Here is a 22,233-nt window from a genome sequence, read left to right as displayed (position 1 = left end):
GCCATCTCCTTTTCTTTATTGTTTTGATTTATAAAAGTATTCAGAGGTGCTCTGTTAACATTTTTCTTTTTTTCTTCCAGTTTTATTGAGATATGATTGACTACAGCACTAAGTTTAAGGTGTACAGTATATTCATTTATCTGACTTACATCATGAAATGTATGCCACAATAAGTTTAGTGAACATCCATAATCTCATGTAAATACAAAATAAAAGGAAAAAAAATTCCTTGTGATGAGAACTCTTAAAATTTGCTCTCTTAACTACTTTCATATAAACCACACAGCAATGTTAACCACAGTCATCATGTTGTACACTACATCCCCCATACTTACTTGTCTTTTCACTGGAAGACCCCCTCCATCCAATTCTCCTTACCCCCAGCCTTCACCTCTGTTAAGCCCAAATATGATCTCGTTTTTCTGTGAGTTTGTTTCATTTGAAGTATAATTGACCTACAACACTATGTTAGTTCCTGCTGCACGACATAGTAATTTGATGTTTCTGTACATTGCAAAATGATCACCACAATAAGTCTAGTTACCGTTTGTCACCATACAAAGATATTACATTATTATTGATTAATTCCTGTTAACTTTTTTTCTTAAACTTTACTTGCAACTCTTATGATCTGCTATTCAACATTATTACCGCCTCTTCACCAAGGGCAAAAATGGAAAACAAAACATATATTTATGTATATATGTGTGTAGATACATAAATAACACCTAAATGTACATAATACTACCTAAATATAAATATACATACTTTACATCTATACAAAAGAGTAATAATGTTAAGAAATGATCATTGGAGTCAGACTGCTAATATTAGGTTTTTGGTTCCCTTACTTACTAGATTCTTGAGGCCTAGGGCAAATTAGATAACTTGCTTCCTTTAATTTCCTCACATATTAAATGGCAAAATTATTAGCACCAACTTCTCATTATTGTTGTCAGAACTGAATGTTTATATGAGATAATAAATAAAGAGCTCAGTAAATGATAGCTCTTATAATTCATAAATAGGTGACTAGAAGTAGACCTTTACTCTTGAATTTCAATTCAATTAATCCAAAAAACAGCTATGTAGAAGTTCTTGTTTCTTATGTATTTTAATATTGAGGAAAAAATGAGTAGATGTTTCAATATAATATCCTGTTGTCACTATATATTCTTAAATATTAATCCTCCCTGGGAGTTCATAATAGTGATTATAAGACAATAGATAATCATTAATTTTCAGAACTTAGTTGTAATATATACCATTATTTCTGAAAACTAACCTCCTGTTTATTATTGTCACTAAACTCTTACATTTAAAGTGTTCATTCTAATTGGGAGCTCCAGATCTCTGAACTTCATCACTCCTAAATGCAGAAAACTGTCTCTTACACTGAGAGAGATCCTTAAGGCCAAGAAGAGCATCTGCATAGTGACCTTCTTACAGATTACCTGACACACAAAAGGTGGTCAGTTAATATTTGCTAAATGAACTAATGAATAGCTAATTAATTAAGGCACTGTATACATATTGAATTACCAAGATTTTTGTATATGTTACAAATGAAGGGATGCTGGGCAAACTTCCAAATATTAGTTGGCCCTCTGTTATGAACCTTTTTTCTAAGACAAGTGAATTCTGCTTAACCATCTAAATGCATTGATCCAAATGTTTCTTTATGCTTCTTCTCAAGAATCAGATGGCATAATTAGAGTACAGATTTTACCCCATTTGACATTGATTCTCCATAGTAACTATTTCTAGAATCCTGTCACCTTCCATAAAGGCAGTGTCAAACAGGAGAGTTTCTGATTAACAGTAGCTCTTGGCTATAATTATTCTAGTATAATATATTATAATTACTAGTCTTCAGTGTGCTGTATATGTGTATGTGTGTGTAACAGGTATGGTGAGGTACAAAGGGATCAGATCTGTGATTATATAAACTTGTTAACTAATGGATTAAAAGACATTGTATTACTACCTCTAAGGGGGTTTCTTAAGAATAATGATTTCTAATATGCAATATTAATGTCTAATATTGTTTCGAGTATGACATTTTACTAAATTAACATTACCCGATTATGGATTTATTGTAAGTCTATTTTCTAAGCATATCAAGGTGTTTCTGTTGTTGACATTTGTTGGTTTCCTAGGAATCAATAAATTTGCTAAGTCTTTGAAACACAAGGGAGGCAAGTAAAACCAGAAGTTTCTCGTGAATATTAATTTGGGGACATGTATTTGATTTTTATCTTTGCATATAAGTAATACTTATCTGGTCATATAGAAGGCAAGATACAGATTTTTGTTTTCCTGAAACTCGCTAACAGTGCAAATAGATTCCACAAATATGTTTTAGAGAGTTTGTTTTGATTTAATAAGACCCTAGTATTTCTATATAAATATGGCCACAATTATTTAATCCTTTTTCCTGGGATATGTGTCCAAAGGAATTTTAGCAGGAAAGAAAATATATATATATATATATAAAATTGGAATCAGTAACAGTGGCCACTCTTCTGGATCACATTCTTACATAGTACAGTTTCTTATCATTCATCAATCAAAGTTACTTTCCTCTTCTTCCCAGTGTCACAAGGGCACCATCAATCAAAAAAGGATACTTTGTTGAACAGGTGAGTGTCACAAATGACTACTCACTTGAGAAAACCGTTTACCCCATTAGAGACACAAAAGTTCCCATTGTATTTTTCACTAACACCAGGGTTAAAAGAGCAAGACTTCTGATATATCTAAGAGAAGTGAAAATGTTTTATGTCACAAGATTTTGAGACTCATTGACTGTTAGGGTTATGACTTTAGGGTCATACTTTGAGGTCAACAGCAAAGATGGTAAGCAGAACCAATTTTTGGTAATTTGGATTAATTTCTTTATTTCTCTGGCATCCCTGACTCCTGATAAATTATGAAACTTCTATTGCGATTTAGCTAAGACATATTTTGTACTCTCTTTGAAAGAACTTTTGGGAAACTAACATTATTTCTGAATATAAATATACCGTTTGGTGTTACACAATGAAAAATGAAGGAATAACCAGGAACTTCCCTAATGCTGAGTGCTCTTTGTATAAATGTTAAAGTTCTGACCTGACAGTGATTCACTACATGCATGGGCTTCACCTTCTTTGGCTCCACTGGGTCTTTGGATGTTTTCCTGAGGAAAACGTCTAAATCAAACTTTGTCAAAGCTGATTTTGCCCCATATTCCTATGTTGCTGAAATTCCAGATCATGGTTTTTATCCAGTGAAGCTTCACATGAATAGACAATGCTTTGTTTTATTTTATTTGGGGATTAACAGATCTTCTCATTTTGTGATATTCTGTTTCTGTAGGACTTGCTTTCTTCTTTCATTGTATCACTTGTCCTCCAAGAGACCTGTTCTTTTCCAAAATATTTTCCTCTCTTCATAAAATATCACCTTCCCAGATTACCTTCTCTGGTCCCACTCACTTTGAAGTCCTTTTCTTTGGGTTGTTCTGTAGACATTGATCTGGTCTGTCATATCTCAGACTAGTTGTTGGAAGTTGACACACAGCTTGAGACTCTCTCTTTTTGAGGGTGATTATGTGTGTGTTTTGCTTCTGCTAGAATTCCCCTGTCCTATCCTCTTCTCTGCAAGGTCTCTCAGACTGCTTGTTTGTTATAAACTCTGAACCCAGCTCTGCTGATTTCAGGTGTTTCCTTTATGTATGTATACACTGACATTCTCCACTTATATGTGTAAATTGAACTTTAGTGTTTTCTCTCTCCTAATTATGCTATACACATAAGTGTTTCCATTCCATGTTATATGTTTTTTGGAATGGAGGCAGTCAGTATTATCTCATGGGAAAGTGGAAATTTAAAGGGATCTATTTTTTCTTTTTTTTCCAGTGGGAGAAAATACTTGCAATCGATGCAACTGACACGGGGTTAATTCCCAAAATATACAAACAGCTCATACAACTCAATGTGAAACACACACACACACACACACACAAATAACACAATCAAAAAATGGGCAGAAGACCTAGATAGATATAAAGATGGCCAACAGGCACATGAAAAGATGCTCAACGTAGCTAATTATATGAAAGAATGAAAGAGATGTATTAAATTATTACCTTTAGGCCCAAGAATGGTAGTCCAGTTAATCAACTTCATAAATTATTCACCTTTTATTCTATAACCCTCATCTCCTTTACTGCCAAAATATACAAGTCTGAGGCTAAAGAATGGATACCTGTGTGGATTCAGACCTCTTGAAACTTGGCTTCTATGTGAAATAAGCTTATTTGTTGTGTTTATTGCATTAACTCTGGCTCCAACTCTCTATCAGTGGTCCTCAAATTTGATGATGTATCAGAATCAACTCAGAAGATATTTTTAAATGATTTCCAGGAACACAGTCCTAGAGACCTAATTCCATAGGTCTTGAGGGGAGAACATAATTTACTTATTTAATAATTACTATGAGCTCCTTTTGATGTAAATATTTCATAGACCATATGTTGAGCACTGGAGCAAGGAAGATCATTTTTGATACGTTTATCAGAAATGGTGTGAATCATATGGGTGGCTGGGGGAGCGTAACATTCTGGGCATTGGGAAGGGGATTTGAAGTTAGAGTGTCTTAGTACCTTGGAGGCTTAGTGATAAGGCCAGTGGAGGTGGACTTGAGTGTGTGAGGAAGACGAAACTAGAAGATGAGATCAGAAACTTCTCTGGCATTTACAGATCACCATGTGGAAGAAATGGGCCAAAGAGACTGAGAATGTCTGAATAGAACCAAGAGAGAATCACATACAGCTGAAGACAGAATGTCATATGTATCAATTACCTCAAATTCTGCCTAAATGTCAACTAAAATGAGAACTGAGAATTAACCAATTGATTTTGCAGCATGGAGATCATCATTAATATTGACAAGAGCAGTAGTAGAGACAAAAGCCCTTAAATGCAATTGTTTCAAGAGTAGATGTAAAGAAGAAGAAAATGTAAATAGAGAATAAATTAGAAATTTGATTGTTTTAATTAGTTAACACATGTTTTAAGTCCTATAGAAGCACATCAATTAGGAAGTAAATTTAAAAAGACTACATTGAGAAAAAGACATTCTTTTTCTTTTCCTTGAGATTGCTGTTAAAGAAAAAAAAGTTTTTATCTAGGATAAAGTAGATGAAATTGTGAATAGGAATGAGATATTATAACAAAATCATCATCTCCTGTCTCTGCATATATTGGCTTCTTCAATAGTGAGTCAAATGTGAGGCAAGCAATTTGTGTTTTAAATAGTTATAGGGAATGCCTCTTGCAAGAGAAGTTTTTGATAGACAGCTCAGAAATATTCCATGAACCATAGATTTTACTGATACATACTCCCTCTCTTTTTATGTATTCTATTATTTAAAGACAGAGAAGATAAATCCTCTTACAACAGCAGCATTGCCAAAGTAACAATGATAAAATCCTTCTATTATGTGACCCTTCTCAAAAAGCAATTTGTATTTTTCACACCCTGCCAAGCAGGTTCTTGGGAATTTTTAAGTAGTGTCTTTAAGCACACAATTTTTATTTTTTTAGGGTAAAAATAGGAGGCTTTACTATAATTTATTGAATGTGAATTGTTCAGCATTTCAAGAGAAAATAATCCTTAATACCAGGTTAAACTGACTTCAAAGGTTCCAGGACACCAAGTTGTTTTAATAGTAGCAGGCATGGTCAGCCTCATGGAACATAATTCTCTTTCTGCTACTCTTAACCTATCTGTGGCCAGGTATAATGGGAAGACTACTGAAGTGTGTTTCAGGAGGCATTGGCAATAAAATCCTGCTGTGCAGGCATGGTTTGCTTTGATCAGGTAATGGGAACTGTTCCTTAATAAGACCTTGAACAGTTTGAAACGACTATTCTTTCCTCCATTAAATTGTCCTGGAACACTTGTGGCAAATATATTGACCATAAGTATAAGGGTTTATCACTGGATCTCAATTCTATTCCATTGATCTATGTCTATCCTTATGGCAATACAAACCTATGTTCATTACTGTAAGTCTGTAGTAAGTTTTTGAGATTAGAAAACAGGAGCCCTGCAACTTTGTTCTTCTTTTTCAAGATTGTTTCAGCTGTTCTGTGTTCTTTGCATTTTTATATGAAGTTAGGGATGGCTTGCCATATCCTGCAATAAATAAGCAAATAAAAAAAAACAGAGAAAACACTTGTATTTTGATAGGAATTGTGTTGGATTTGAAGATAAATTGGCAATTATTGCCATTTAAAAATTCTATTTTCTAATCCACGAACACAAGGTGTCTCTTCATTTATATAAATCTTATTTAGTTTATTCCAACAATGCTTGTAATTTTCAATATGAAAGTCTTGCTCTTTTTTTGTTAAATGTATTCCTAGGTATTTTATTGCTTTAGCTGCTATACAAATGAGATAATTTTCTTAATTCAGTTTTGAATAGTTTATTTCTAGTGCATAGAAATATGATAATTTTGTATATTTATTTTGTATCCTACCATGTTGTTACACTCATGTAACAACAATAGTTTGTTTTAGTCCTTATGATTTTGTACATATATGATCATTTCATCTTCAAATAGAGAGTGTTATAATTCTTACTTTTCCATATAAATGACACATTTATTTTTATTGCCTAATTGTTTTGGCTAGAACCTCCAATAGAATGTTGAATAGTAAGGGCAAGAATGGACATTCTTGTTTTGTTCCTGACTGTAGGGGAAACCCATTCAGTCTTTTTCCATTAAGTATAATGTTAACTGTAGGTTTTTCACAGGTGCATGTTATCCAGTTGAGAAAATTCCCTTATAGTCTTAGCTTGGTGAGTTTTCTTTTTGTTTGTTTTTTGTTTTTGTTTTTTACAATCAAAACAAGTATTTGTCCTGGTTTTTATTGAATAGCCTTTTTTCCAAGTACAGATTGTCCCAATTAACTTTATTTTCTCTTTAAAGATTTGTATCCTATTTAGTGTCTACAGAACTTTACCCCATTTGTCTTTAGGTTCCCTCTGCCCTTTGATATTCTTTCACATTCTTATTTCCCAAACTTGACAAGTTCTTACTCTTCCTTGTTAACAAATTTGTCCCCTGTGGCGATTACATTTTAGTTCCTGAGAATGTTACTTAAGCTTCTTAACCCAAACCACCGCTACCCACTGAAATAGCTTTCCTTTCTCTGTAATGATAAAAGTAAGACATTTTCTTTATAAACATTACAGTATGCTGAACACTTACTAGTTACTATGTGCCAAGTGTTGAACTAGGTACCTTATAGTTTTTAGTCTGATTTTAATCCTCACAATATGAGGTCAGTGCCATGATGAGCTCCACTGCACAGAGAAAGAGAGGTTAAGCAAAATGTCAAGGTCACAACACTAGGAAGGAGCAGAGCCAGGATTTGAATCCAGATCTCTGTTTCCAAACCCTGGCTCAAACAAAAAATAATTTAAAAAATAAAACAAAACAAACAACAAATACAAAGTCTAGCTCAAGCTGCTGTGTCAAACTATAGTATCCTTCCCAATCTTTCCCCAGTTAGAATCACTGATAACATTGGTTTTATCCTTCTGAAGTTTTTCCCCAGCTTTATTGTTATATAATTGATATATACATTGTATTAGGTTAAGATGTACAACATAGTGATTTTATAAATGTGTAGATTGCAAGATGATTACCACAGTAAGATTACTTAACACTTCCATCACCACACAGTTACAATTTTTTTCTTTCTTATGCTGGGAACTTCTTAAATCTACTCTCTTAGCAACTTTCAGATATACTATATAGTATTGTTAACTACAGTCAGCATGCTGTACTTTACATCCCCAGAATTTATTTTTATCATGAAACGTGTTTTGTCAAATTATTTTCATTGTGTGGATTCAAGTTACTGTCAGTGGCCTGTCATTTCAGCGTGAAGTACTACTTTTAGGGCAGTTCCACTAGTAACGAATTATCTCAGTTTTTATCTATGAGTATCTTAATTTATCCACTTCTGGAGGAGAGTTTAGCTGGATATAGAATTCTTGGTTGATAGTCTTTCCCTTTCAATACTATAAAGATGGTTCTCACTGTCTTCTCACCTCCAAATTTCATAATATTCCTATTGAGGAGGAGTTCTACATGATACATTTTTATTCTCTTGCTGCTTTCACATCTTTCTCTTTGTCTTTGACATTTGTCATTTGACTATGATGTGTCTAGATGTGGATAACTAAATTTACCCTTTTTCAAGTTTTTTTGAGCTTCTTTAATGTGTCAATTGACATTTTTCATCAAATTTGGGAAGTTTTTGACCATTATGTCTTCAAATATTTTCTTTCCGCCTCTTTTTATTTTTCTCTGGGACTCTTACTGTGCATATGTTGGTATACTTCATGCTGTCCCACAGGCCTATGAGCCTCTGTTCATTTTTTTCTTTATTAATTTTCTTCTGCCTCCGTTGTATAATTTTGAGCTATCTGTATGTTTGCTGATTTTTTCCTTCTGTCAGATGAAATCTACCGTTGAACCACTCTAGTGAATATATCATTTGGTTATTGTATTTTTGACCACAGAATTTTGTATCATTAACTCTTATAATTTCTTTCTTTTTAATGGTATTGCCTGTATTGTGAGACACTGTTGGCATACCTTCTTTAGACATGGTCTTCTTTAGTTCTTTGGACATGTTTATAAAATTAAATGAAGTTTGTATCTACTAAGTTAAAAATATGAGCCTCCTCAAGGAACATTGTATCTTTTTCCACCCTATGTGTATGTGGCATACTTTCCAATTTCTTTTAATGTCTCATAATTTTTTTGTTGAACATTGGACATTTTAGCTAACATATTGTAACAACTCTGGTACCAGATTCCTCAAGTCTCCACCCAACCTCTAAAGTTTGTTGTTACTGTGTTTTTTATCTTTTTCTCTCCATTGTTTCAAATGCTTATTTGTTTAGCAACTCTCCTGAGCTAATTCTATAGGTTCTGTTTTTCCTGCAGTGTGTACACACTGAGTTTTTTTTATTAGCTAGTTGTTGTTGCTGTTGTTGCTGCTGCTGTTAAGTTCTTGTGTTTATTTTTAAGCCTGGCTTTCTGTGGGGCACCCCTCTGTCAGTATAATTTAGTGTTCAGCCAATGAGTAGTCAGAAGATTTCTTTAATTATCTTGCCTATGGTTCTTCTATCCTTTGCAAAGGGATTTGTATGAGAAGAATACCTTCAAACTTCAAAACAGTTTACAAGACAGCCTTAACTTTCACTGCCTGCTGGCACAGTGTCTCAAGATCAGACTTCTCCTTTCTCGTGTTTTTCCCGGGCATATACACAGCCTTTCACATATACTGAAACTTTTAGATTCCCACATATATGTTGGACCTTTCCAAGTTCCCTTATCTAGTTCTTCCATATTTCCTTTTAAATTCCTGGCCAGACTACCCCAACTGAATTCACAACTGTAGGCAGCTGAGATGTTGCCAGCAATTTTATTTTGTTTCAGTAATGCTCTGGAAATTGGCTCACCCTACCTTGCTGATCTGAGGTCTGTGTCAAATGAAATGGAGGTCACACTCAAAGAATATAGATTTTCTAAGAATCTGAAAGTTTGGACAAAATATTGACTGTGCTCTGGGAACGATACTTTTAATGGAAACCCAGAAGAGGGCAGTCATCTTCTTAGGCTAAAAGACTGATGGCTTTTCTCTGTTACAACACCACCGAGTGAGAGAGGGAGTGGGTGGGAATAACCTGAAGTTATAATGTCATAGACCTCACTGTCTCACCAAGATTCAGCATTTTCTCTTGGATAAATTTAGTTTATTTTTAGTTCATTCTGTGACACTAGTTAGTTTCCAGAGTTCTGAAAAGGTTAATTTTAGATATTTTGTTTACATTTGTGTTAGTTTTGAGGGAGAACAATTTTATGAGTATACTTCCTTTGTAACTCTGGAAGTCAATTGTGGCTCTGCTCCTTTAATGCCACAGACTACTTCAGCCAACTTCCAGCCTCTTATTAACTATCTCCGTACCCTAACAGAGTCTAGGTGACACAGGCCAGGCTTTCATTTGGTACTCTTGAAGCCCTTTTGCCTCATTTGAAATCAAGGTGATTATCATGCAGTCCCCTGAAGGGTAGATCAACAGATTTCCTTAAAGGGATTTATTTTCTCAATCACTTCAATCTCATTGCTTTCATACCAGTATTGATCAGGATGAACGTGTTTATCCTGTGGCAACATCTTGAAATTTAATGTAATATTTATTTTTATTTTTTTTTAATTTACACTGTTAGTTCATTTTAGGTTGGTGCAGTGTTCGTTTCTATATAGAGACTCAGGGACCAGTGTAACAGAGACTCCCCCATAATGTAGCTGTGCTATCTGGTACTTGGAGCATCTTCATGTGCTAGGAGAAGTACATGGAGGTCTCATCACTGCTTTCCCATGCTTCAGCCCAGAAGTGCTTCCTGCCAATTTCTCTCACAGCAAATTGGATAGAATTAGTCACACGGGTTTACTTAGCTCCAAGGGGATTGAGGTTTTTCTTGCCCTCCTTATGACTAGGAAAAAAAAAAAAAAAAAAAGAACCCACAATCTACTACACTACTCTTTAAACTGAATGCTGGTTAAGTGTTGCAAAAATCAGGTTCAAGCCATTTCCTCTTAGAGTCCTCTGTGGGTAGTCTAGCACTTTACTTTTGAATCGGGGCATACTTGGTATGTATTATTTTATTGTCTACTGGAACCTCAGCTGGAACTAAAGAAGGAAAATCTCATTTTACTTTCTTGCTACACAAAGGAGAATTTTTTATAGTTAGGATATTTTCTTAGATGCCTTTTCACAAATTGTCTCCACAACTGCCAGCAAGAATTGGCACTCTACGCAGTCCTGGTCCAGGAATGAGAGCAGCACTATTTTTTTTCATCTTTTCTTCCAACTGGCTCAGAGAACAAGAAGTTGCACTGATTCATTCTGACAGTCTGTCTGGCAATATCCACCTAAACAAGAAATGGTTTTCAAACATTATTAACAATAACTTTTGCATTGCTTTTCTAAAATTAATGTCTAGCTTTAGATCAGCTATTCTGTCCAATATAGAAAATTTACTTCATAAAGACTGTCCTAGCTGCACAAGATTGCTTAGTCAAACTATACATGGGGCCTCTATCATCCATCGCTCAAAAACGTAATAAACAGAGAGATCTTGTGTTTCTACTACAATCAGCCCTCTGTATCCACGGGTTCTTTATCCATTCACTCAACCAACCACAATCCTAAGTTCGTTGATTCATTGATGTGGAACCCACTGATACAGATGGCTGACTGTACTACACCACTGAATATAAGGGACTGAATATCAACAGATTTTGGTATCCATGCAGGTCCTGGAGCCAATCCCACTGGGATAATGAAGGATGACTGTATATGCTAAGGAGTGAGTTAAGATCTTAGACTTTAATAAGTGTGTGAAACATACATACTTATTATTCTCATGCAATTTCTAGTCTATTAAATATTAGAAAATAATTATACAGTCACCACATTCATTCAGTAACGCAATACATATTTATTTAGTATATTGAACATTTATTAGATGCTAGGTACTGAAATTCCAAAAGCAAATGGGGCATTATCTCTGTCCTTCAGGTTTAAAGGTTATGAAAATTTAATTGATTTATTCACTTCCCTTCATCATAACAAACAAAAGTATATCAGGACTTAATTATACTGCCTAAAATTTCTAATGTAAGTCTGTTTTGCTTCTGCTGAGGTCTGGTAATTGTGCTTCAATGTTAATTTCCCTAGTATAGTCTAGAGGGAACAGAACTTCTGAAATGGAAGAGTAAAGAACTTGATAGATCTTCTTCCCAACCATACAACAATTTAACTAGGGGAAATTATAAAAATATCATGTAACATTTCTAAAAATTTTCCTTAGTGCATATAGAAAATGGAGAAGCATTGGTTCAATAAAGTTTACTGAATCTTGTTAAGAACAGAGAGAGTCTGGCATTTGAGCTCTCACCCACTCTCTTCCTCCCCTCCCAGTTTGGTATTATGGATACTCTAGTTTGGATGAGTTATGGCCAAGAGTATCAAGTTGGACTTAACAAGTTGGGTAAACACAGAGTTTACCACTGTGTTACACAGTGAGTTCTACACCCAGATATATCATAGCCAAAATGTTGAAAGCAAACATAAAGAGAAAATCTTGAAAGTAGCGAGAAAAAAACACTTCACTTCCAAGGAGCCCTAATAAGATCAGCAGCTGAATTACCATCAGGAAAACAAAACCAAAAACAATAACAACAACAACAAAAGTAGCTATAATGCAGTGGGATGATGTATTCAAAGTATTAAAAGTTAAATAAAAAGGCTGTCAGTCAAAACTTTTTCCCTGAATAGCCTAACAAAATAGATATTTTCCAAATTATTTTAATATACACAATAATAAAATCACATATTCTAAGATGTTATCCTAATGCCAAATGAAATCTACATTTCCCAACTAAATGCTCTCCACACTCCAGCAGAGCAAAAGAAAACAATGTGATAAAATAGTAAGAACACAGTATTTGCACGTAAAGAACACTACATTTAAATCTAATTTCTGCATTTCATAGCTCTCTTGTAATGTGTAAGAATTATAGTCTCAATATGTCTAAAATAGGAATGATGATACATACATAACAGGGTCATGATAAGAATTAATTATTGTGACACATATGTGGTGCTTAGTACAGGGCAGGTACTCAATAAATGTTTGCTCTAGTAAAGAAAATTACTATTCTTAATATATGATGGACATTTCACTAGCAGTGTTGCACTAGTTCACCTTATTTATTTTGCCTAGAAGCACTGGATAGATAGTGATATCACTCTATTTTAAAGTGGATAAATGGTAGTACAAGTATGTAACAGAACTCATCCAATATCTTACATTTATAGCACATTTTATTTTAAGATTATACTTCCAAATTCTGAGTTCTATGACTTTTGGTTGCTGTTTTCACTGCAGTTTTCCTAATGCCTAAAACCACAACTAGAAGGTGGCTGATAGCAATAAGTATTTCTCGGGTGAATGAAAGCCAATCTTAATCTCATTTCAGACATAACATTGAGTCATGCTGAAATAAGGGGACTGCTAAAAACGTTAATATTCAATAAAACATAACACTTTGTATTATTATTATTTTTAACATCTTTATTGGAGTATAATTGCTTTACAATGGTGTGTTACTTTCTCCTTTATAAAAAAAATGAATCAGTTATACATATACGTATGTCCCCATATCTCTTCCTTCTTGCATCTCCCTCCCTCCTACCCTCTCTATCCCACCCCTCTACGTGGTCACAAAGCACCGAGCTGATCTCCCTGTGCTATGAGGCTGCTTAGCTATCTGTTTTACGTTTGGTAAAACAGATAGCTAAGCAGCCGCAAGCACAGGGAGATAGCTATCTATACCCACTAGCTATCTGTTTTACGTTTGGTAGGGTATATATGTCCATGCCACTCTCTTACTTTGTCCCAGCTTACCCTTCCCCCTTCCCGTATCCTCAAGTCCATTCTCTAGTAGGTCTGCATTTTTATTCCCGTCTTACCCCTAGGTTCTTCATGACCTTTTTTTTTAGATTCCATATACATGTGTGAGCATACGGTATTTGTTTTTCTCTTTCTGACTTACTTCACTCTGAGTGACAGTCTCTAGGTCCATCCACCTCATTAAAAATAATTCAGTTTCATTCCTTTTTATGGCTGAGTAATATTCCATTGTATATATGTGCCACATCTTCTTTATCCATTCATCTGTTAATGGACACTTAGGTTGCTTCCATGCCCTGGCTATTGTAAATAGAGTTGCACTGAACATGTTGGTACATGACTCTTTTTATATTATGGTTTTCTCAGGGTATATGCCCAGTAGTGAGATTGCTGGGTCATATGGTAGTTCTATTTTTAGTTTTTTGAGGTACCTCCATACTGTTCTCCATAGTGGCTATATCAATTTACATTCCCCACCAACAGTGCAAGAGGGGTCCCTTTTCTCCACACCCTCTCCAGCATTTATTGTTTCTAGATTTTTTCATCATGGCCATTCTGACAGGTGTGAGATGATACCTCATTGTAGTTTTGATTTGCATTTCTCTAATGATTAATGATGTTGAGCATTCTTTCATGTGTTTACTAGCAAACTGTATATCTTCTTTGGAGAAATGTCTATTTAGGTCTTCTGCCCATTTTTGGACTGGGTTGTTTGTTTTTTTGATATTGAGCTGCACGAGCGGCTTGTAAGTTTTGGAGATTAATCCTTTGTCAGTAGCTTCATTTGCAAAGGTTTACTCCCATTCTGAGGGTTGTCTTTTGGTCTTGTTTATGATTTCCTTTGCTGTGCAAAGGCTTTTAAATTTCATTAGGTCCCACTTGTTTATTTTTATTTCCATTTCTCTAGGAGGTGGGTCAAAAAATATTTGCTGTGATTTATGTCATAGAATGTTCTGCCTATGTTTTCCTCTAAGAGTTTGATAGTGTCTCAACTTACATTTAGGTCTTTAATCCATTTTGATTTTATTTTTGTGTACGGTGTTAGGGAGTGTTCTAATTTCATTCTTTTACATGTAGCTCTCCAGTTTTCCCAGCACCACTTATTGAAGAGGCTGTCTTTTCTCCATTGTATATTCTTGCCTCCTTTATCAAAGATAAGGTGACCATATGTGCATGGGTTTATCTATGGGCTTTCTATCCTGTTCCATTGACCTATATTTCTGTTTTTGTGCCAGTATCATACTGTCTTGATTATTGTAGCTTTGTAGTATAGTCTGAAGTCAGGGAGCCTGATTCCTCCATCTCCGTTTTTCATTCTCAAGATTGCTTTGGCTATTCGGGGTCTTTTGTGTTTCCATACAAATAGTGAAATTTTTTGTTCTAGTTCTGTGAAAAATGCCAGTGGTAGTTTCATAGGGATTGCATTGAATCTGTAGATTGCTTTGGGTAGTAGAGTCATTTTCACAATGTTGATTCTTCCACACCAAGAACATGGTATATCTCTCCATCTATTTATATCATCTTTAATTTCTTTCTTCAGTGTCATAATTTTCTGCATACAGGTCTTTTGTCTCCTTAGGTAGGTTTATTCCTAGATATTTTATTCTTTTTATTGCAAAGGTAAATGGGAGTGTTTTCTTAATTTCACTTTAAGATTTTTCATCATTATTGTATAGGAATGCAAGAGATTTCTGTGCATTAATTTTGTATCCTGTTACTTTATCAAATTCATTGTTTAGCTCTACTAGTTTTCTGGTAGCATCTTTAGGATTCTCTATGTGTAGTATCATGTCACCTTCAAACAGTGACAGCTTTACTTCTTCGTTTCCAATTTGGATTCCTTTTATTTCTTTTTCTTCTCTGATTTGTGTGGCTAAAACTTCCAAAACTATGTTGAATAATAGTGGCGAGAGTGGGCAACCTTGTCTTGTTCCTGATCTTAGTGGAAATGGTTTCAATTTTTCACCATTGTGGACGATGTTGGCTGTGGGTTTGTCATATATGGCCTTTATTATGTTGAGGAACGTTTCCTCTATGCCTACTTCCTGGAGGGTTTTTATCATAAATGGGTGTTGAATTTTGTCAAAAGCTTTCTCTGCATCTATTGAGATGATCATGTTTTTCACCTCAGTTTGTTAAGAATGGTTTATCACGTTGATTGACTTACGTATATTGAAGAATCCTTGCATTACTGGGTTAAACTCCACTTGATCAGAGTGTATGATCCTTTTAATGTGCTGTTGGATTCTATTTGCTAGTATTTTCTTGAGGATTTTTGCATCTGTGTTCATCAGTGATATTGGCCTGTAGTTTTCTTTCTTTTTAAAATCTTTGTCTGGTTTTTGTATCACGGTGATGGTGGCCTCGTAGGATGAGTTTGGGAGTGTTCCTCCCTCTGCTATATTTTGGAAGAGTTTGAGAAGGATAGGTGTTAGCTCTTCTCTAAATGTTTGATAGAATTGACCTGTGAAGCCATGTGGTCCTGGACTTTTGTTTGTTGGAAGATTTTTAATCACAGTTTCAATTTCAGTGCTTCTTATTGGTCTGTTCATATTTTGTATTTCTTCCTGATTCAGTCTTGGCAGGTTGTGCATTTCTAAGAATTTGTCCATTTCTTCCAGGTTGTCCATTTTATTGGCATAGAGTTGCTTGTAGTAATCTCTCATTATCCTTTGTATTTATGCAGTGTCAGTTGTTACTTCTCCTTTTTCATTTCCAGTTCTATTGATTTGAGTCTTCTCCCTTTTTTTCTTGATGAGTCTGGCTAATGGTTTATCAATTTTGTTTATCTCCTCAAAGAACCAGCTTTTAGTTTTATTGATCTTTGCTCTCGTTTCCTCCATTTCTTTTTCATTTATTTCTGATCTGATCTTTATGATTTCTTTCCTTCTGCTAACTTTGGGGTTTCTTTGTTTTTCTTTCTCTAATTGCTTTAGGTGTAAGGTTAGGTTGTTTATTTTAAATGTTTCTTGTTTCTTAAGGTAGGATTGTATTGCTATAAACTTCCCTCTTAGAACTGCTTTTGCTGCATCCCATAGGTTTTGGGTCATCGTGTTTTCATTGTCATTTGTTTCTAGGTATTTTTTCATTTCCTTTTTGATTTCTTCAGTGATCTCTTGGTTATTAAGTAGTGTGTTGTTTAGCCTCCATGTGTTTGTATTTCTTACAGATTTTTTCCTGTAATTTATATCTAGTCTCATAGCATTGTGGTAGGAAAAGATACTTGATATGATTTCAATTTTCTTAAATTTACCAGGGCTTGATTTGTGACCCAAGATATGATCTATCACATGTTCCATGAGCACTTGAGAAAAATGTGTATTCTGTTGTTTTTGGATGGAATGTCCTATATATATCAATTAAATCCATCTTGTTTAATGTATCATTTTAAGCTTGTGTTTCCTTACTTATTTTCATTTTGGATGATCTGTCCATTGGTGAAAGTGGGGTGTTGAAGTCCCGTACTATGATTGTGTTACTCTCGATTTCCCCTTTTATGGCTGTTAGCATTTGCCTTATATATTGAGGTGCTCCTACGTTGCATGCATTTATATTTACAATTGTTATATCTTCTTCTTGGATTGATCCCTTGATCATTATGTAGTGTCGTTCTTTGTCTGTTGTAATAGTCTTTGTTTTAAAGTCTATTTTGTCTGATATGAGAATTGCTACTCCAGCTTTCTTTTGATTTCCTTTTGCATGGAATATCTTTTTCCATCCCCTCACTTTCAGTGTGTATGTGTCCCTAAATTTGAAGGGGTCTCTTGTAGATAGCATATATATGGGTCTTGTTTTTGTATCCATTCAGCCAATCTATATCTTTAGGTTGGAGCATTTAATCCATTTACATTTAAGGTAATTATCCATATGTATGTTCCTATTACCATTTTCTTAATTGTTTTGTGTTTGGTATTGTGGGTCTTTTACTTCTCTTGTGTTTTCTGCCTAGAGAAATTCCTTTAGCATTTGTTGCAGAGCTGGTTTGGAGGTGCTGAATTCTCTTAGCTTTTGCTTGTTTGTAAAAGTTTCAATTTCTCTGTCAAATCTGAAAGAGATCCTTGCTGGGTAAAGTAATCTTGTTTGTAGGTTTTTCTCCTTCATCACTTTAAAAATGTCCTGCTACTCCCTTCTGGCTTGCACAGTTTCTGCTGCAAGATAAGCTGTTAACCTTATGGGGATTCCCTTATGTGTTATTTGTTGGTTTTCCCTTGTTGCTTTTAATATTTTGTCTTTGTATTTAATTTTTGATAGTTTGATTAATATGTGTCTTGCCATGTTTCTCCTTGGATTTATCCTGTATGGGACTCTCTGTGCTTCATGGGCTTGACTATTTCCTTTCTGTTATTAGGGAAGTTTTCAACTATAATCTCTCCAAATATTTTCTCAGTCCCTTTCTTTTTCTCTTCTTCTTCTGGGACCCCTATCATTTGAATGTTGGTGCATTTAATGTTTTCCCAGAAGTCTCTTAGACTGTCCTCAATTCTTTTCATTCTTTTTTCTTTATTCTGCTCTGAAGTAGTTATTTCCACTATTTTATCTTCCAGGTCACTTATCCATTCTTCTGTGTCAGTTATTCTGCTATTGATCTCTTCTAGAGAATTTTAAATTTCATTTATTGTGTTGTTCATCACTGTTTGTTTGCTCTTTAGTTCTTCTAGGTCCTTGTTAATTGTTTCTTGTATTTTCTCCATTCTATTTTCAGGATTTTGGATCATCTTTACTATCATTATTCTCAATTCTTTTTCAGGTAGACTGTGTATTTGCTCTTTTTTTGTTAGGTCTGGTGGGTTTTTGCCTTGCTCCTTCATCTGCTGTGTCTTTCTCTGTCTTCTCATTTTGCTTAACTTACTTGTTTGGGGTCTCCTTTTCGTAGGCTGCAGGTTCATAGTTCCCGTGTTTTTGGTATCTGTCCCTAGTGGCTAAGGTTGGTTCAGTGGTTTGTGTAAGCTTCCTGGTGGAGGGGACTAGTGCCTGTGTTCTGGTGGATGAGGCTGGATCTTATCTTTCTGTTGGGCAGGTCCACGTCTGGTGGTATGTTTTGGGGTGTCTGTGGCCTTATTATGATTTTAGGCAGCCTCTGTGCTAATGCATGGGGTTGTGTTTCTGTCTTGCTAGTTGTTTGCCATAGGGTGTCCAGCACTGTAGCTTCCTGGTCGTTGAGTGCAGCTGTGTCTTGGTTTTGAGATGGAGATGTCTGGGAGATTTTCGCCGTTTGATATTACGTGGAGCTGGGAGGTCTCTTGTGGACCAGTGTCCTGAACTTGGCTCTCCCACTTTAGTGGCACAGCCCTGACGCCTGGCTGGAGCACCAAGAACCTGTCTTCCACACAGAAAAAGAGAAAAAGGGAAATATATATATATATATATATATATATATATATATATATATAAATTGATACATATACATCTATATGATATATATATATATATATCAATATATAGTATATATATATATATATATATCATTACTCCCAAAGTCCACCTCCTCAATTTGGGATGATTTGCTGTCTCTTCAGGTATTCCACAGATGCAGGCTACATCAAGTTGATTGTGGAGATTTAATCTCCCTGCTCCTGAGGCTGGTGGTAGAAATTTCCCTTTCTTGTCTTTGTTTGCTCAGCTCCTGGGGTTCAGCTTTGGATTTGGACCCGCCTCTGCGTGTAGGTCGCCTGAGGGCGTCTGTTCTTTGCTCAGACAGGATGGGGTTAAAGGAGCAGCCTATTCGGGGGCTCTGGCTCATTCAATCCGGTGTAGGGAGGGGTACGGATGCAGGGTGAGCCGGCGGTGGCAGAGGCCGGCGTGACATTGCACCAGCTTGAGGTGTGCCGTTCGTTCTCCCGGGTAAGTTGTCCCTGGATCCCGGGACCCTGGCAGTGGCTGGCTGCACAGGCTCCCCGGAAGGGGGGTGTGGATAGTGACCTGTGCTCGCACACAGGCTTCTTGATGGCTGTTGCAGCAGCCTTAGCGTCCCATGCCCGTCTCGCGGGTCCACGTTGATAGCCACGGCTCGCACCCGTCTCTGGATCTCCTTTAAGTGGTGCTGTTAATCCCCTCTCCTTGCGCACCAGGAAACAAAGAGGCAAGAAAAAGTCTCTTGTCTCTTCGGCAGCTACAGACTTTTTCCCGGACTCCCTTTCGTATAGCTGTGGCGCACTAGGCCCTTTCAGGCTGTGTTCACGCCGCCAACCCCAGTCTTCTCCCTGGGATCCGACCGAAGCCCGAGCCTCAGTTCCCAGCCCCCGCCCGCCCCGGCGGGTGAGCAGACAAGCCTCTCGGGCTGGTGAGTGCTGGTCGGCACCAATCCTCTGTGCGGGAATCTCTCCGCTTTGCCCTCCGCGCCCCTGTTGCTGTGCTCTCCTCTGTGGCCCCGAAGCTTTCCCCCTCCGCCACCCGCAGTCTCTGCCCGCGAAGGGGCTTCCTAGTGTGTGGAAGCTTTTCCTCCTTCACAACTCCCTCCCACTGGTGCAGGTCCCGTCCCTATTCTTTTGTCTCTGTTTTTTCTTTTGTTCTTTTTCCCTACCCAGGTACGTGGGGAGTTTCTTGTCTTTGGGAGGTCTGAGGTCTTCTGCCAGCTTTCAGTAGGTGTTCTGTAGGAGTTGTTCCACATGTAGATGTATTTCTGATGTATTTGTGGGGAGGAAGGTGATCTCCGCGTCTTACTCTTCCGCCATCTTGAAGCTCTTGTTGACTCTGTATTATTTAAATTAACAGAAAATCTTAGGAGGCTCATGTATTCTTTTAAAATTTTGTCATAATATTCCAAAGTCAATATTCCAAAAAGTTAGTCTTCCTACAGTCAAGGTGAAAACAAAATCTAGCTATTCTGGATTTTTACCTGGTTTCTCCCAAACAGTAGTTTACTAGATCTCTGACCATCATAAATTTAGCTGTATAAACTCCCAAAATAATCTCACAGAACTCAACATATGGACAATATGTGATACCCACCATATGAAAATGTGAGATGTAGGGTATATTATATGTAAACAATCATTATTTAGTTAAAATTGGACATTTCCCAATGACTCACATCAGTGTCATTCATTAGTCCCTGTTCCCACTCCCACAGATGATCAGGAAGTTCAGGAGCTCACATATTAGTCAATAAAATTCTTCAGATCATAAATCTAATTTTATCTGATTCACAAAGTTTCAACACTCAGGGGATTTTGACAAAGGCTTGATTGCCAGTTCTTGACTACAGTAAAAGGAGATGATGCTTTAAGGTATTTCTTTATTCTGTTATCTTAGGTAGGTCTTAAAGTCTGGAGATAAAAGCAAATTTGTTGTAAAATTTGACACGTAAAAATTGAATCACTGGAATCCTTCTATATCATGACTCAGCAGTAGAATATAAATCAGTATAAGTCAACTAATTAGGCTGAAGTTTTTGCTGTGACTCCAAGCTGCTCATAAAATATCCACTTCCTTTTATTACTGGGCACCCAGAAATACATTTCTTTGACTGTGGTCCAGTTGGGTGAGACCATGTGACTGTGTTTTTGCTAATAAAATAGAATTACATGTGGCATTTCCAGACCAGGACGTTATGAAGCAAGTGGCCACTCTGCATTTTCTTCTTCGGCTGGTGGCATGCAGGAAACACGAGAGTCATGGGGATACCAGAGTCATGAATGTCCTTTTAGCACCTTGTAGCAGCAAGCTGACCCCCAATCATATATGTTAATATTCATGGATAAATGGTCAAGCATAAAAATTCTAGTATGTTTGAGCCATTACATATTTTGGGATCTATTTATGGCTGACATCCTTTCATCACAAACCAAGTATATATTAGTAAGTATAGCAATAATTAATGCAAGCCACTTTAATAATTGAAGTTAAAGGAATTTTATTTATCCACAGATTCCTAGAGTTAGTTTAGGGCCTACTTTTAAGCGTTGCATCAACACCAGGGATAAAATAATAAATAATGCTTGGTACCACCTGGTAGAAAATCATATTTGACTCCTTGAATACTCCCTGAATAAGTAAAACATCCGTGTTTATATTTGGAATGCACAATACATGATAAGCTTTTATATTTTCAATCGACAGCAGAATATTTATTGTAATATTTATGTTGCAAAACTAAGTGTTACAAATTGTTTTTATTTCTGACTCTTAACTCACCAGTCTAGAAAATAAATAAGTCTGGATAGAAATATACAGAACTGGATGGATGGCAGGAGGAAGGAAATCCAGAGTTCAACTTTATGCTGTAGGAACAAAGAGTATTCTACGTAAATATTTTTACTTGAAAACAAAACATCATATAATGTAGTGAAAATACATGTATTGAATGAAATATGAAATATTTAGCAATAGTAGCTTTTAAACATTTCTGGTTTTAGTATAAATGGTGAAACCACTTTGAAAAACTGTTTTTCAATTTCTCATATATTTTAACACACACCTATTCTAACTCTACTTTTCTACTCCTAAATATATATCTAAAAAGAATGCTTAAGTCCGTAAAGCATTTTATACAAGAACATTTATAACAGTTTTATTCTTCATATCCAAACCAATAAAAAGTCCACATATTTTTCAGCGGGGAAGTAAATGAATTGTGATATATCAGTATAGTGCAGTACTACATAGCAATCATGATAAACAAACTTCTGATACAAGTGACAGTGCAAATATGTCCCAAAAATATATTGAGTGGAATA

The sequence above is a fragment of the Delphinus delphis genome, chromosome 6 (genome assembly GCF_949987515.2).
Source record: "Delphinus delphis chromosome 6, mDelDel1.2, whole genome shotgun sequence".
Taxonomy (NCBI): Eukaryota; Metazoa; Chordata; class Mammalia; order Artiodactyla; family Delphinidae; genus Delphinus; species Delphinus delphis.
This window is presented reverse-complemented; position numbering follows the sequence as displayed.